Here is a 14,819-nt window from a genome sequence, read left to right on the forward strand (position 1 = left end):
ATTGGGCTGAGTGGGTTTAACCTATACCCAACCCATTTTAGAAGGCCAAGGGTAAGATGGTCCTTTACTACAAAAATAGTGCTTTAAAAGGCCTTCTTAACTAATGCGCCAAACACACCATTAATGTTTAAAAGTCCTTTCAAGTTATAGTTTCCTAACAACTTCTTTATCACGCAGATGAACTTATAAACTGTCATCCCCGGAACTGATTTCTATGGAAGTTCATCCACAATATGGGTGCCAAACGTGCCCAAAGTGTGTTGTATCTCTAGTTGGTACCACTAGATCAATGATGTCACTGTCTTTCACAATTATCAACCAACCTCACAATCGCTGATAAGGCTAAATCTGAATTGGTTTCACCTTCTTAGCTAAGAGAGATTATGGTTTGTCACATGACATAGGATGATTATGTTTGGAAACCCACGAGAAAGTTTGATGCACGTGTGGGTCCAGAGTCAGATCTAAAACAAACAGACAAGAAGAACAACAAAAGATGATGAGCTTGAGATATGAGATCTAATTGGATCCGTTGCTAGTATTTGAGATTCGAGTTTTATTTTGGGTTTGCTTGTGTATTTAGATCTTATCCCAGATCCAACATAGAGTTAAATTTTTTGTTTTGGTGATATAAATATTTGTTATGAGGTTTTTGAGAGTTGATGGATTATGATTATTATTGATTAATTTCTTTTATGAGTTGATTTATTTTAGATTTTCTATTGCTTTCTTGTTATCTTTCGCATAGAACTTCTTCGTAAATCTGATTTCGAATTTGCGTCAAATGGTATCAGAACAAGATCTCGATCTTGTGGCAATGTCGAAAAGCAGTGATAATGAGAATAAGATATCTGTCAAAGTAAAAGCCAAGGATATGGTGATCAATCTTCAAGCATAAGTGCTTGAATTGAAAGTTGATGTAAAAGGTTTGCTAACATTAAATGAAGAATGACAACAAATATCAAATCAAAGGATGTTGCACGTAGAGCAGTTGTTATCCAGAATGATGCAAGAAGTCAAAGGTAGTCGTGCCCTGAAGATTTACAATGTGAGAGCAAGAGATGTAGCCGACCCAAAGGACATGATGCAAAAACAACCTTGTCGCTTGACGAGTGTTCAACGACATCTTACATATAAATACAAATGCTACCCGCGCAAGAGAAGACAAATTTGCAATTTGAGGTTGCCCGGGCGAAACAGGTTCTGTAGGGTAATAGGGATATCGCCCCCACCGACCCATTCCCTTTTTCTTCTTCTCCTCTATCACTATTCAAGGAAGGGGTAGATGGAGAATACACCCAATTGCGGGTGCTTCCCCAACCACCATTGTTGGCACACCTTCTGCCAATACCAATGGTGTTGCCGCAGCCCATGCCGCAACCAGCAAAGGGAAGGTGGTTGCCTGTTGAAAAAATCGTGTGGGCCTACATACGTTGAATCACATATTATAGACTGTCTTAGGTTCAAGCCCGGTTTATGTAATCTAATCCGGTTGGGTCATATGATGTCTCATATGGCATGGTACACTATGTAAAGAGACCTGTTATGTTTATAATTCTGTAATGGGTTGAATTATAAACATACTCTTAATTAGGGTTCTATTAGGTTATGGTCCCCAAACCTTATATAATGACACTTTCTTTGAGACTCCTTATAACCATCAAAAGAAAACAATCCATCTCATAAGGTTTAGAGAAAGAAAAATGTTACATATATAGGTTTTGGAAGATCATACCCATCAACGATCTACCAGATCACTTATAGATTCAGGCAAACTTCCGCATTGAGTTCTATTTCAATTTCGATTTCAACGGTTTAGCAAGAACATGCAAATCAGTCTTCTTTAGTTTTTAGTGGATCTCAAATCCAACAATAAGTATCAAAGCTATTGTTCTCATTGAATCGTTGAAAATATGATTTTATTGCCTAAATTATTATTATTATTGTTGTTGTTGACACCGATCTAGCTTGGTCGGTGGCTGGACGCAGGCAGAGGAAGGGACGATAGACCCTCCTCGGCTATTCAGTTATACCCGGATTGATGGGAAGGCCATTCAACCCTCTCCCTTTGCATCACTGGACAATTTAGTTGGGAGGGCCATTTGGCCCCTTTCCCTTTTTTTTGTTTGATTAGATGACTGACGCCGCCTGGGTAAGGGAGGGGGTTTTCTCTCACCCAGTTGGATGGACATACGTTGCCCGCCCCTGTCGCCGAATAAAAAAGGGTTCCATCATTGTTTCGTTTACCGACATATGGTATGGAGGTCAGTCGCACCCGTTCAGAGTCTCGAATGTTGGACGGTGAGCGACGGAGGGTCCTCCTCCTTTTGATCGCCGAACGGTGGGAGGTCGAATACTAGTAGAGACCTGTCGCTTCTAGTTATCGATCGATGGGAGAGTTCTTCCCTTTTTCAGGTTGGCCGGATGATAGTAGGCTCGTCGTCTTTAGATCATAGGTCACACAGGAATGCATCGCCACTCGGTTTGTCGATCGAAGTGTCATCTGTCTGGATCATCGAACGATGAAAGAGTGGGCGCTCGTTCATCCTGTCTTCACTGGCATCAGGGGTTGATCTTAACCATCGTCGGAAAGACTTGGCTCATCGACGTCTGGAGCCTTTTTTTCAGGCCATCGTCGTTGTCTTTTTAGGACCAACGCATGAAAATAGTCTGTTTCAGTCTTACGTCGGTAGGGATCGACATTCTGCTCAGCCATCCACTGACAGGTTTTGATGCTCGGCTCAGTCTTCAGGTGCCTGTGTCGACTTGGTGGCCCAACGATGACTCGAGAGTCGTCCGATTCAGGCTTTTGTTTTAGAGTCGATTTGACCGTTAGGTTTAGGTTGATACAACCTCCATGCACAGGACATGTCTTATCGAGTTCAGGCTCCACCTGCACACCAGTCGGTTCGGTGCCCGATCAGGGACCGAATTGGCATGTGTGTCTTTTGAGGTTGAGGCCTGTTGACATAGTTCAACCCCATTCAGTTGATACGGGTATTATGTGGATCAAGCCTGGTCAAGACCCAATCCACTGTACAGGCTTGCGTCAGGTTTCAAATTATCAGCTCAGACCCCATACGGGTCAGACCGGTTTGAGCCCGCACCCAATTTTCAGTGTGATGGGTCTGACCCGTTCTGGGTTAGACAGGCTTTGGGACTTGTAGGTGGATCCGGCCAGGCCCAATTGGCCGGACTCGTGCACTATACCTTATAAAAAAATTGATGAATGAAGATTTCATAAAGCTATTTGGCGTGCATTATGGGTCACTTTGGTGGGCCATTTTCGGTTACTTTTTCTGGCTCATGTATATTATTGTGCTTACTTTATTTTCATATGTATATATTGACATATTTGAACGTTGGTATTGTTTGGAATTTTGGGTCTAATATTCTAAATTGAATTAGTTGAATCAATGCATTGTCAAAGTAACCTTTGTTGTGTAGATTTATTCATTTTAGAATATTGTGATGTTTATATATTTGTGGTTTATGTGAATAGTGATCGACCCAAAGGAAGATTACTATTTGGTTGAGCCCAAATATATACTTTCAGTAATAAATATGGGACAATTATACGTTTTTTATATGAATAACGAGTCGGTCCAAAGAAAGGCTCGTTCTTTGACAAGACTAATTGTCCATGTTTGATTATTGTATTGAAAGTACTACTTACAAGTTGATATTTTTGTCTAAAGACTAAATGTCAATGTTGTGTTGGGTATCTTGTGATGAGGTTTACCATAGTTTAAATATGTTATTTTGTGTCATTGCATGTGAAAATGTATGTTAATCATGAGCTTGTTTGTTCTTGATTCAGTTAATACCTATGCTTCTTCAATATCTGCAAACATTAATTTTATCCCTGTTTTGAGCGGTTTCAATTTTAAAAACTGAAAAGAAAATGTCATAATTGTTCTTGGATGTATGAATTTGGATCTTGCACTACAAAAAGATCAACCACTTGCTCTTACAGATGAGAGTTTCACTAAGGATAAAAGGAAATCCGAGCGGTGGGATCGATCTAATCGCATGAGTCTCATGATCATGCAACATGCAATTTCTGAATCCTTTAGGGGTACTATGTTCGAAGAGGTGAATGTATAACGCCCCAAAATTTTAAACTTGCGAACCTTTCAGAAAACAGGCAAGAAACTAGAAAAATCTCTTTCCTTTCAGAGTTTATTTATGAAATCAACGAAAGACTATTCTTTTGTTAAATTCAAAAAGGCAAGCTAACAACTTTGGGTACGTTAGCTAAAAGAACTAAAACTCACTACACATGATACTTGCAAAACACTTGGAAAAAACACTTTCATTTAAAGAAGTTTCCAAATAGTACAAAATTCAGATATCAAAAGGAAAATCCGTGACAAAACCCAAAAACGTTCAGGACGCGAGCTAAGAGCAGAAAAAGGAAATCTTGAAGCCATTTTGCCATCGCCAGTGGTGTACCTAATCATCACATGTACCCATAGAATGGGTTAGTTTTACGAAAAACTAGTAGGTGCACAAGAAAGACTATAATAAACTGAATTAAGAGCATTTAATTTAGCATGCAAAGCAGTTTAAAACAGAGCAACAGTTAAACAAGTAAGCAATGCAACTGTCAAACACAATATGATGATTCATTTGATCGTAAGGTGTGAACTGCCACACAACTAGCAAGTCTTATGACCCATCAACCAGTGTGAACAAACTTATGTTTCGATATTACTGGCCTGCGGGTACGCGCAGACAAATTGTAGAAACAATTGAGACTAGTTCGAACTTCTGTTATTCTATGTATTTTCAATAACCCAAATAGCTAGTTGAGTCCGCTCCTAAGGGGACGACTTTAGCCGAGAGAGAATTCCCCAAATGTAGGTACTTGACAACGGATGCATCCAACTTCTGCAAAATTCCATGGGATCTACCACCTAGGACAATGTCTGGTAGTCCCTTCCCCTAACTCCAATGACTGAGGAGGTCAGATATTTGCCTGTGGGGTGGTTATTAACAATCTGTCCATTGGAGTGTATACCGCTCTGTTCTCTCCCTTGACAGATTACAAGAAGCGAATGAGTGTGTCAAGGGTAAATTAACTGACAATTCATTATGTATACTTTGATCTTTTGACCAAATGAGCATCTTACCTGTGAAGGCGATCCCATTTTTATGTGTTTACAACATTATGCATTTAATGTTGTTCGAGGTCGCACGATTGTCTCATCCGATCATTATAGTACTAACGTGTAGTGCACGACTATAAGTACTCTAAGATAAAAGGGGTATAGTTCCTCAATAGGAGCCTCAACAAAAGTGTTTCACAAAGATGTAATATTTTTTAAACTTTACTTTTGACATTATTTATCTTTTGAAAAAGCCGACAACTTGTGCCAATATTTGACATGCAATTTTCTAGAATCTCATTCACTATCATGGTATCTACATGCCTCGCATGACTCGATAACGACCTCGATGAATGAGATACAGGTTTCTCAACAGAATCTTCGCTAAGAAGTTCGTTCAAGCCCCAATTTGGGGTTACCCGAGATATGTCGAATAAACAAACATAACCAACCAATCACATCCTTCCAAACACTTCGATTTGAGCAGTCTTTAATGCTTTTGCGCAGCTCCCTAAATTCTCAAGTCTACTTTGCAAGACTGCTCACTCAAAAAACCATGATCCCTCTCCTTAGACGAGAATGTATTGTTAAGCTCCCGACTCAACTCTTGTCGCAAGAGGGAGAGCGGTAAATGCCTCTTGCATCCTCCACGATGATGCCTTTTATAGCATATGTAATGAGTGAAAACTTGAGCGTCATCTGCAATGGCAAGACAATAATGAAACATTTGCAAAAATAGGAGTCTGGGCGTAAAGCGCGATGACAAAGTAAAGACATGACAAAAAGTAAAGAATAAGGATCGTGAAATCGTGTCCTTGAGTTAAATGCGTACTCGTATATATATATATATATATATATATATATATATATATATATATTTAATTGTCCTTTTTAGTTAATTAAACTCAATTCAATTGTCCAAGTCCTCTGTGCAATCTTCCCCTACCTTGGGGAGTTGCGAGCTTGTTGACGTATACGGGTGTAAGCGATTAACGGGTCAGGTCGCGGGGTGCGACTGGGATCCATCGTACGCGCTGCAAAAGCAAGACGTCAACATGCTATCTCAATTAGAAAGGTAGAGACGACAGGGGCATTGTCGTTGTCTTGACGTGAAAGAAGCAGAGGCATTGTGCCCCTGCAAACCTGTTGAACGTGAAAGAAGCAGGGGCAGGAGCCGCGAGCCCCTACTGACTTGCTGTCAGCAAACAATGGGGAGGCATGGAGCTGCACCCCTTCCTGTTGACAGTTCAGGCAGAGGCAGGGGTTGTGCCCCTGCCTTTCAAAAAATCGGATAGAGGCAGGAGCTGCTCCCCTCCCTTCCAAAAATGAGAGTAGGCAGGGGTTGTGCCCCTGCCTGACAAGGTGGAAGAGAGGCAGGGGTAAAGCCCCTGCCTAACAAAAACAAGGGAGGCAGGGGGCTTCACCCCTGTTTGCCGAAGGAGTAAGGAGGCCGCTGATAAAAAAAGGGAGAGGCAGAGGGCTTCACCCTTGCCTACCAAAATTAGCGAAGGAAGGGGCAATACCCCTGCCTACTAAAAGGAGAAGGCACAGGGAGGGGGCTCGGCCCCTCCCCCGCCAAACTGAGGGTACAGGGAGGGGCTTGGCCCCTCCTCTGCAAAATGAGTGCATAGGGAGGGGCTTGGCCCCATCCTTGCCAAAGGGTACGCAGGGAAGGGGCTCAACCCCTCCCTTGCATACAGGGGGTACGGGGAGGGGGCTCTGCCCCGTCCCTATCGCTGGAAGGCGCATGGAGGGTCGCAGTCCCTCCCCTGAACAACGAGGGTGCAAGGAGGGGGATCGACCCTTCCCCTGTCGAAAAAAGGGAGAAGGGAGGGGGCTTAACCCCCTCCCCTGTTGTAAAAGGGTGTAGGGAAGAGGTTGGGCCCCTCCTCTGCTAAAGATGGTGCAGGGAGGGGGTTCGACCCCTCCCTTGGTTGCAGGGAGCACAAGGATGGATCGACCCCTCCCCTGCCAAAAAGGAGACACAGGGAGGGGTTTCGACCCCTCCTCCGCCAAATATGGCACGCAGGGAGGGGCTCGACCCGTCCCCTGCAAACAGAGGCATCGGGAGGGGGTTGTTCCCCTCCTTCGCAAAACACATCGCAGGGAGGGGCTTTGCCCCTCCCTTGCGATTTAAGGCAGCAAGGAGGGGGCTTTGACCCTCCCTTGCGATTGAGGGAGGTGGCTCAACCCCTCTCTTCGCAAACGAAGGAAAAGGAGAAGAAGAAGAGAAAAAGGGTGCGTACCTGGAGGTTGTTAGAGGGAAGGTCGTCAGTGTGCGTGTGTCGCCAGAGGCCGCTGCTCGGCAAAAGCAAAGAGCATGGGAGAGGCAGTCGGGGGAGAGAGTGTACAAAGAGAAATGAGAGAGCGAGAGGGGAAAGGGGGTTTCTATTTGAAATCCCTCCCCTACCTCACTGTCTTTAGAAAGCACGAGAGGCGGTGCCTCCGTTGGGTCTAGGTCTGGATCCGACCCAAATCCAAGCCTTTTTTTTAGGTTTTTACAGAATGCCAATTATTTTTTTGAAGAAATCAAAAAACATTTTCTGAAAAACAAAAAGGCTGAGATAAGTATCCTTCTTTTGAGTCTTGTCTCAATGAGGTATAAAGGCAAATGGAACATTAGGGAGTACATTATGGAGATGTCCCATCTTGCTTCAAAACTCAAGGAACTAAAGTTAGAGTTGTCTGAGAACTTGCTTGTGTACTTGGTTTTGATATCCCTTCCTGCACAATACAATCAATTTAAGGTCAGTTATAACTGCTAGAATTAAAAATGAACTCTTAATGACTTCATTTTTCACTGTGTGCAAGAAGAGGATATGATGATGCAAGAGAAGACTGAGAGTGCTTATTTGGCAATAACCTCTAAGGACAGGTTTAAGAAAAAGAAAAGGACTAAGAAAGTTGCAGTTGACCCTCAATCGTAGAAGAAACAGAAAAAACATCAAGACCTAAAGTCTAGTTGTTTCTTTTGCAAATAAGAGGGTCATATGAAGAAGAATTGTACCAAGTATTATGCCTTGCGTGAGAAGAGAGGTACGCTCTTTACTTTGGTTTGTTCTTAAGTTAATTTAACTTCTGTCCCCGAACATACTTGGTGGATGAATTCCGGTGCTACCACTCACATAAGTGTGTCTATACAGGTTGCCTAAGTTGCTGACCATCAATTGATGCTGAAAGATTCATCTATGTGGGCGATGACAAAACAGTTGAAGTTGAGACAATAGAGACATTTAGGTTATTTTTAAAGACTGAAAATTATTTAGATTTGAAAAAAATATTTATTGTGTCATCTTTTAGGCAGAATTTTGTCTCTATTTACATTTTAGACAAATATGGTTATTCTTGTTTATTTAAAAATAATGAATTTAAATGGTATCTCGATTCAAATATCATTAGGATCGGTTCTTTATCTATGGTTGATAACCTTTATTTGCTTGATATTATTGTCTCATTTAATAAAACCTTATATTTAAGTTCTCATGGTACAAAACAAAAATTAACAAATGAGAATTCTGCTTTACTATGGCATAAGCGCTTAGGTCATATTTTTAAACAAAGAATTAAAAGGCTTGTGTCGAGCGAGATTCTTGATTTTCATGATTTCACTGACTTTCAGGTTTGTGTTGAGTGTGTAAAAGGAAAAAGAACAAACATAATGAAATTAAGTGTCGAAAGGAGAACATACGTCTTAAAACTAATCCATACAGATATTTGTGGACCCTTCCCTATGGCTTCTTGGAATGGTCAACAATATTTTATTACATTCATAGACGATTATTCTCGTTATGGGTACATATACTTAATTCATGAAAAGTCCCAGTCCCTGGATGTGTTCAAAATGTTTAAGGCCGAAGTTGAAAACCAACTTGGCAAAAGAATTAAGGTTGTCACATCTGGCCGTGGTAGTGAGTACTATGGCATATATGATGGATCATGTGAATAACGTTCATGACCCTTTGCTAAATTTCTAAAAGAATGTGGGATCATTCCTTAGTACACCATGTCAGGCACTCCTAGTATGAATGATGTTGCTGAGAGACAAAACAAGATCCTTAAGGATATGATACAGAGTATGATTTCTCATTCTATTTTACCACAGACCCTCTGGGGAGAAGCATTAAAGACCGTAACTTATGTTTTGAACAGGATACCCTCTAAAGTAGTAACCAAGACTCTATATGAAGTGTGGACAGACAAAAAACCTAGTATGAAATATTTTCATATTTGGAGATGTCCAGCTGAGGCTAGGCCCTACAGGCCATATGAAAAGAAACTTGATTCCAGAATGGTTAGCTGCTATTTTGATGGGTATTCTGAAAGATCCAATAGCTATAAGTTTTATAACCCTGTGAATAAGTTCTTTTTTGAAACAAGAAACACTTATTTCTTTGAGGGTGTTGAGTTTGTGAGGAGTGATAAAGTAAATGACATTGCTTTTGAAGAAGAGTCTCTTTTTTTTCCTACAGTTGTGGTTGACAATGATCATATTTCTATTCCTAACATTGTTTTCACACATCCGGATCAAGATAATGCTTAGATCTCCCAATCCCAAATCAAGCTTTTACTCCTAGAGTTCAAACTCAACAACCTCAAGAACCAGTGCCATTAAGAAAATCTACTAGAGAGAGAAGAAGGTAATTTCAGATAATTATATTGTCTTTCTACAATAACATAAGGGTGATACTAGCTTAAGGAAATATGATTTAATCAACTTTCATCAAGCCACACAAAGTTTTAACTCTCAAAAGTGGATTGAAGCAATGCATGAGGAGATTAAATCCATAAGGGATAATGACGTGTGAGATCTTGTCCCATTACCTAAAGGTATGAAACACATTGGTTGCAAATGGATATTTAAAATCAAAAGGGATTCAAAGGGTAATATGAAAAGATATAATGTTTGTCTTATTGCAAAAGGGTTTACTCAAAGGGAAGACATTGACTACACAGACTTTCTCTCCAGTTTTCACAAAAGATTCTTTTAGGATTATGATGGCACTTATGACTCATTATGATTTAAAGTTGCATCAGATAGATGTTAAGACTGTACTACTTAATGGGAACATCAATGAGACAATATACATAGTTCAACTAGAATATTTTGTCTCAGGCGATGCCAAGAAAATAGTTTGCAAATTAAAGAAATTCATCTATGGACTTAAGCAGGCTTCTCGTCAATGATATCATAAGTTTCATCAAGTTGTCCTCTCATTTGGATTTGAGATGAATGTGGTTTATGAATACATATACCATAAGTTCAGTGGAAGTAAATTTATTTTTCTGGTTTTATATGTGGATGACATATTGCTTGCCAATAATGATATAGGCATATTTCATGAAACTAAGAGATTTCTGACAAAAAAAATTAAAATGAAAGATCTTGGGGATGCCTCTTTTATATTAGGGATCTAAATACATCAAGACCATTCTTGGGGTATTTTTAGATTATCGCAAAAGAGCTATATCGAAAGGATTATGGAAATGTATGACATGAAGGATTGCAAACCAGGGGATACTTTTGTTGCTAAGAAATATAAGTTTAGTTTCGCTCAATGCCCCAAACACCAGTCTGAAATTAAGGTTATGAAATAGATTCCCTATACATCTGTTGTGGAGAGTCTTATGTATGCTCAGGTATGTATACATCTGAATTTAGCGTATATTATTGAGATGCTAGGCAGATATCTTAGTAACCTATGTATGAATCATTAGAAAGCAGCTAAACACGTTATGCAGTATTTGCAGAGAACAAAAAGTTACATGCTCACATAAAGAAAGTCAGATCAGTTGGAAATCATTGGGTACTCTGATTCTGACTTTGCGGGATGTCAAGACAATCACAGATCCATGTCAGTTTATATTTTTCTGTTGGCCGAAAGAGCTATTTCTTGGAGGAGTGCCAAGCAGACACTCATTGCTTCTTCCACCATGGCAACAAAATTCATATCTTGTTATGAGGCATCCAACCATGGAATATGACTACGTAATTTTGTCATAGGATTGTGGATTTTAGATAATATTGAAAGACCGTTAAAATTATTTTATAACAATAATTCGGCAGTGCTATATTCTAATAACAACAGGAGCTCGTCAAAGCATATTGACATTAAGTTCCTTGTTGTTTAAGAAAGATTGTAAAATGGTCAGATATCGATAGAACATATTGACATAAACTCCATGATTGCGGATTCGCTTACTAAAGGTTTGCCACCCAAGGTCTTTCAGGAGTATACTGCTCAAATGGGTGTTTGATTATTTTATGATATGTTGGTTTAGCAGGAGTTTGTATTTGGACATTCTATGATATAATAAAGTTTTTTTTACCACTTCGATTTAAAGTTAATGTTTCAGTTTTATTTTGTACTCATTTGTTATTATCTCACTAAAGTTTAAAGAAGGATTAGTTGAAAATAGCCATGTTTGATCACATTACATGTAATTTTCATACTTCACATCCATACTTGATCCATGTCATTTGGTTATGTCAATATACGTGATCATTGATGGGTCCAATTACGTTATTTGTAATGAAGACCATTTTGGTTCTATGCTGACATGATCAATGAACCGGATTGGTAGAGATATCAATTGATAAGACAGTGTTTTGAGCTCATAAAGATATAATGTGTGATTATAAGGTTATGTATGTGGCTCGAGTGGGAGATTGTTGGGAAAATTGTATGGGCCTACATACGTTGAACCACACATTATAGACTATCTTAGGTTCATGCCCGGTTTATGTGATCTAATATGGTTGGGCCATATGATGTCTCATATAGTATGGTATACATGTTCAATCTATAATTTTGTAATGGACTGAATTGTAGACAAACTCTCAATTTGAGTCCTATTAGGTTATGCTCCTCAAACCTTATATAATGGCCCTTTCTTTGAGGCTCTCCATAACCATCAAAAGAAAACAATGTCTCTCATAAGGTTTAGAGAAAAGAAAAGGGACACATATACAGGTTTTGAAAGATCATATCCGTCAATGATCTACCATAGCGCTTATGGATTCATGTACGCTTTCGTATTGAGTTTTGTTTCAATTTCGATTTCAATGGTTTAACGATAACATGTAAATCAGTCCTCTTTAGTTTTTAGTGGATTTCAAATCCAACATTGCCCTCCCTCCCCTTGTTCTTTCTCTCACTTTCTAGAAGGCCAGGGCCTGACCACAAATGCTAGATTGTCTAGTGACCTACCGTCGGACAAGGCCGGTTGGTGGAGGCCTAACCCATCGACATGGATCCTCCTGCCATTAGTTGCGTGGGAGTCTAGGGCTGCCACATAGCCCTCACGGGTGGGTGGGTAATGGCTCTCCCACAATGGAGGAACCGGTCAACCGACTCAGCTAGGAAACCAGGTTTCAGACTGGTACACAACCTCATAACCAGATTTCCATTGTTTTGAGATCAGTTTCAGTCCAAAATCCATAGGTTCTAGCTCGGGTGAATCTCTATTCAACCCCAACGCTCCCAGGTTGGATCCAACATATTTTTGTTCTTAATTTATTGAACCAAACTCAAACTAGACTTAATGGGACTCAAATGGAGCTCCAATTTTAATTTGGATCGGGTCAAGACCATACCAACCAAATTTTGGATCTGGATCAATGCAATTTTGGATCTGGATCAAGTTTAAACCAGATTTATACCCTCAAAATCTGACCCATTATCCTACCTATCCAAAATTTGGTCCAACTACTCATTATACTCCTGATTCGGCCACGATCCCCAAACTTAACCTTATCCTTACCAAACCCTAGCCTACCCACAACCATCCAGATATCCTACTTATCCCCCGCCTAGGCTTCCCCAACTTAACCCAAACCTCATTATTGGACCCTGTGGATAGATAAAGACGCTTCCGATGTGATGAAGTTGGATACTTGGGAGGCCCAATGTTTGACAATCTGCAAGCAGGTCTAGTTGGTGGCTTAGCATGAAGAGGTGGCAGGAAAATACGAGAATGCAGAATAGGAGGATCAAGCGGTTCAACACGCACTATCTGTTGAGGAAAAATTCAAATCAAACAGTGATTCGTTGTGGGTAGCTGATGTTAGACAATCTAATACGAGAATTCATTCTCCCAATCTAATGATGCTCTCCTTGGCGGAGCAAATTTGGATAAGCATGATGTGAAGACCACCAATCAGAAGGACCCCAAGTAGATACATCAATGTGAAGATTTTGGTTTTGCACACAACACCAGTTCTCATATGTGGGTAGTTGATGTTAGACAAAGATGCTTTTGATGTGATGGAGTTGGGACACTTAGCAGCCCAATGCCCAACAATCCACTAGCAAGTCCAATTGGTTGAGCATGAAGAGGAGACAAAAAAATGGGGAGGATGCAAAGCAAAAAGAGGAAGCAATCTATTTTCATGGAGACGATTTATTATGCGTCCTCATGCTTGGTGGTGATGATATCATTACATGCAATTCCTCATAGTCAAATCCTTCTCAACATGAGATGGATGACGCACTCGTAGGTCCAGAGTCAGTTCCAAACCAGATGAACAAAGAGAAGAAGAAGAACATTGGATGATGAGTTTGAGATCTTGGATCCAATTGAATTAGTAGTTAGTATTTGGGATTAGGATTTTATTTTTTGACTTGCTTTTATATTTAGATCTTATCTCGTATCCTGCATAAAGTTAGAGTTTTCTTTTTGTCCTATAAATATTTGTTATGGGGTTTTGAAAGAGACTTAATGGATTGGGATTATTGATTAATTTTTTTTATGAGTTGATTTATTTCGTAATTTCTATTGTTCATGTTTTCTTTTGTACTTCGTTTGTAGGAGTAGGGTAGCGCAGAATTTCTGCGTAAATCCGATCTCAAATTTGCATCAACGTTTCTTGCCCCAATATTGAAATCATTTTCCCTGTCTAATCTAGATTTGAGAACAATCAAGCAAACACAGCTTTACACAAATACTGAATTATAGATGAAACCTGCTTTGTTCCCAGCAAGTAATGATCCAGACAAAGTTCTCCACAAGAGAGAAACTCCCACCCATTTCCTATACTGCTAGCTTGGAAAAGCAAGTCTCCACCGAGGTGGTATCTAATGTAGTAAGCGGGGTCCTGTGCCAAGCTGAAGGCCCAGGTTCGAATCCCTCTGCTACATGGGGCTTAAGAGACATCTGGTAAGGGTCTGCCTAACCCCAGCTTGCCTAGAAAATCAGGTCATACGTGGAAAATGGAAAAAAAAGGTTGCAGTATTGTACAGGAGACTTTGATCACTTTCCAGGTGGCAGCGAAAGACTGTTCTTTTTCAAAGTGTTTGAAAGTCTTGAAGACATAATTCTGGGTTCAGTTTAGATGAATGTTAGTTGCTTGCTTGATGCAAAGTTGCTCATAACTGCGCTTGATATTGGATGACTGATGAGTAACATCACAAAAAAAAGTTTTTTTTTCACCATAGAAAGAGCCTTTTTTCAATGGAATAAAGAAACATTTCATTCATAATCAGAAAATGTCATAGTGGTCGAAGAGAGATCGAGCAGGAAAGAGTCCAACATTGTCGAGTTACACATAAACAGTGAGACAAACCACCCTTAAGATTGAAAGCCCCACTTGCGATCCACCATCAATAGTACAATTAAAACGAGCTTATGAATCGAGGCAGCATTAGAATTAATGCCTTGGAATGTTCTTGCATTCCTCTCCTTCCATACCGACCACCAAATGGTAATGAT

This window comes from Nuphar pumila, chromosome 13 (assembly GCF_984573655.1).
Source record: "Nuphar pumila chromosome 13, dmNupPumi1.hap1.1, whole genome shotgun sequence".
Taxonomy (NCBI): domain Eukaryota; kingdom Viridiplantae; phylum Streptophyta; class Magnoliopsida; order Nymphaeales; family Nymphaeaceae; genus Nuphar; species Nuphar pumila.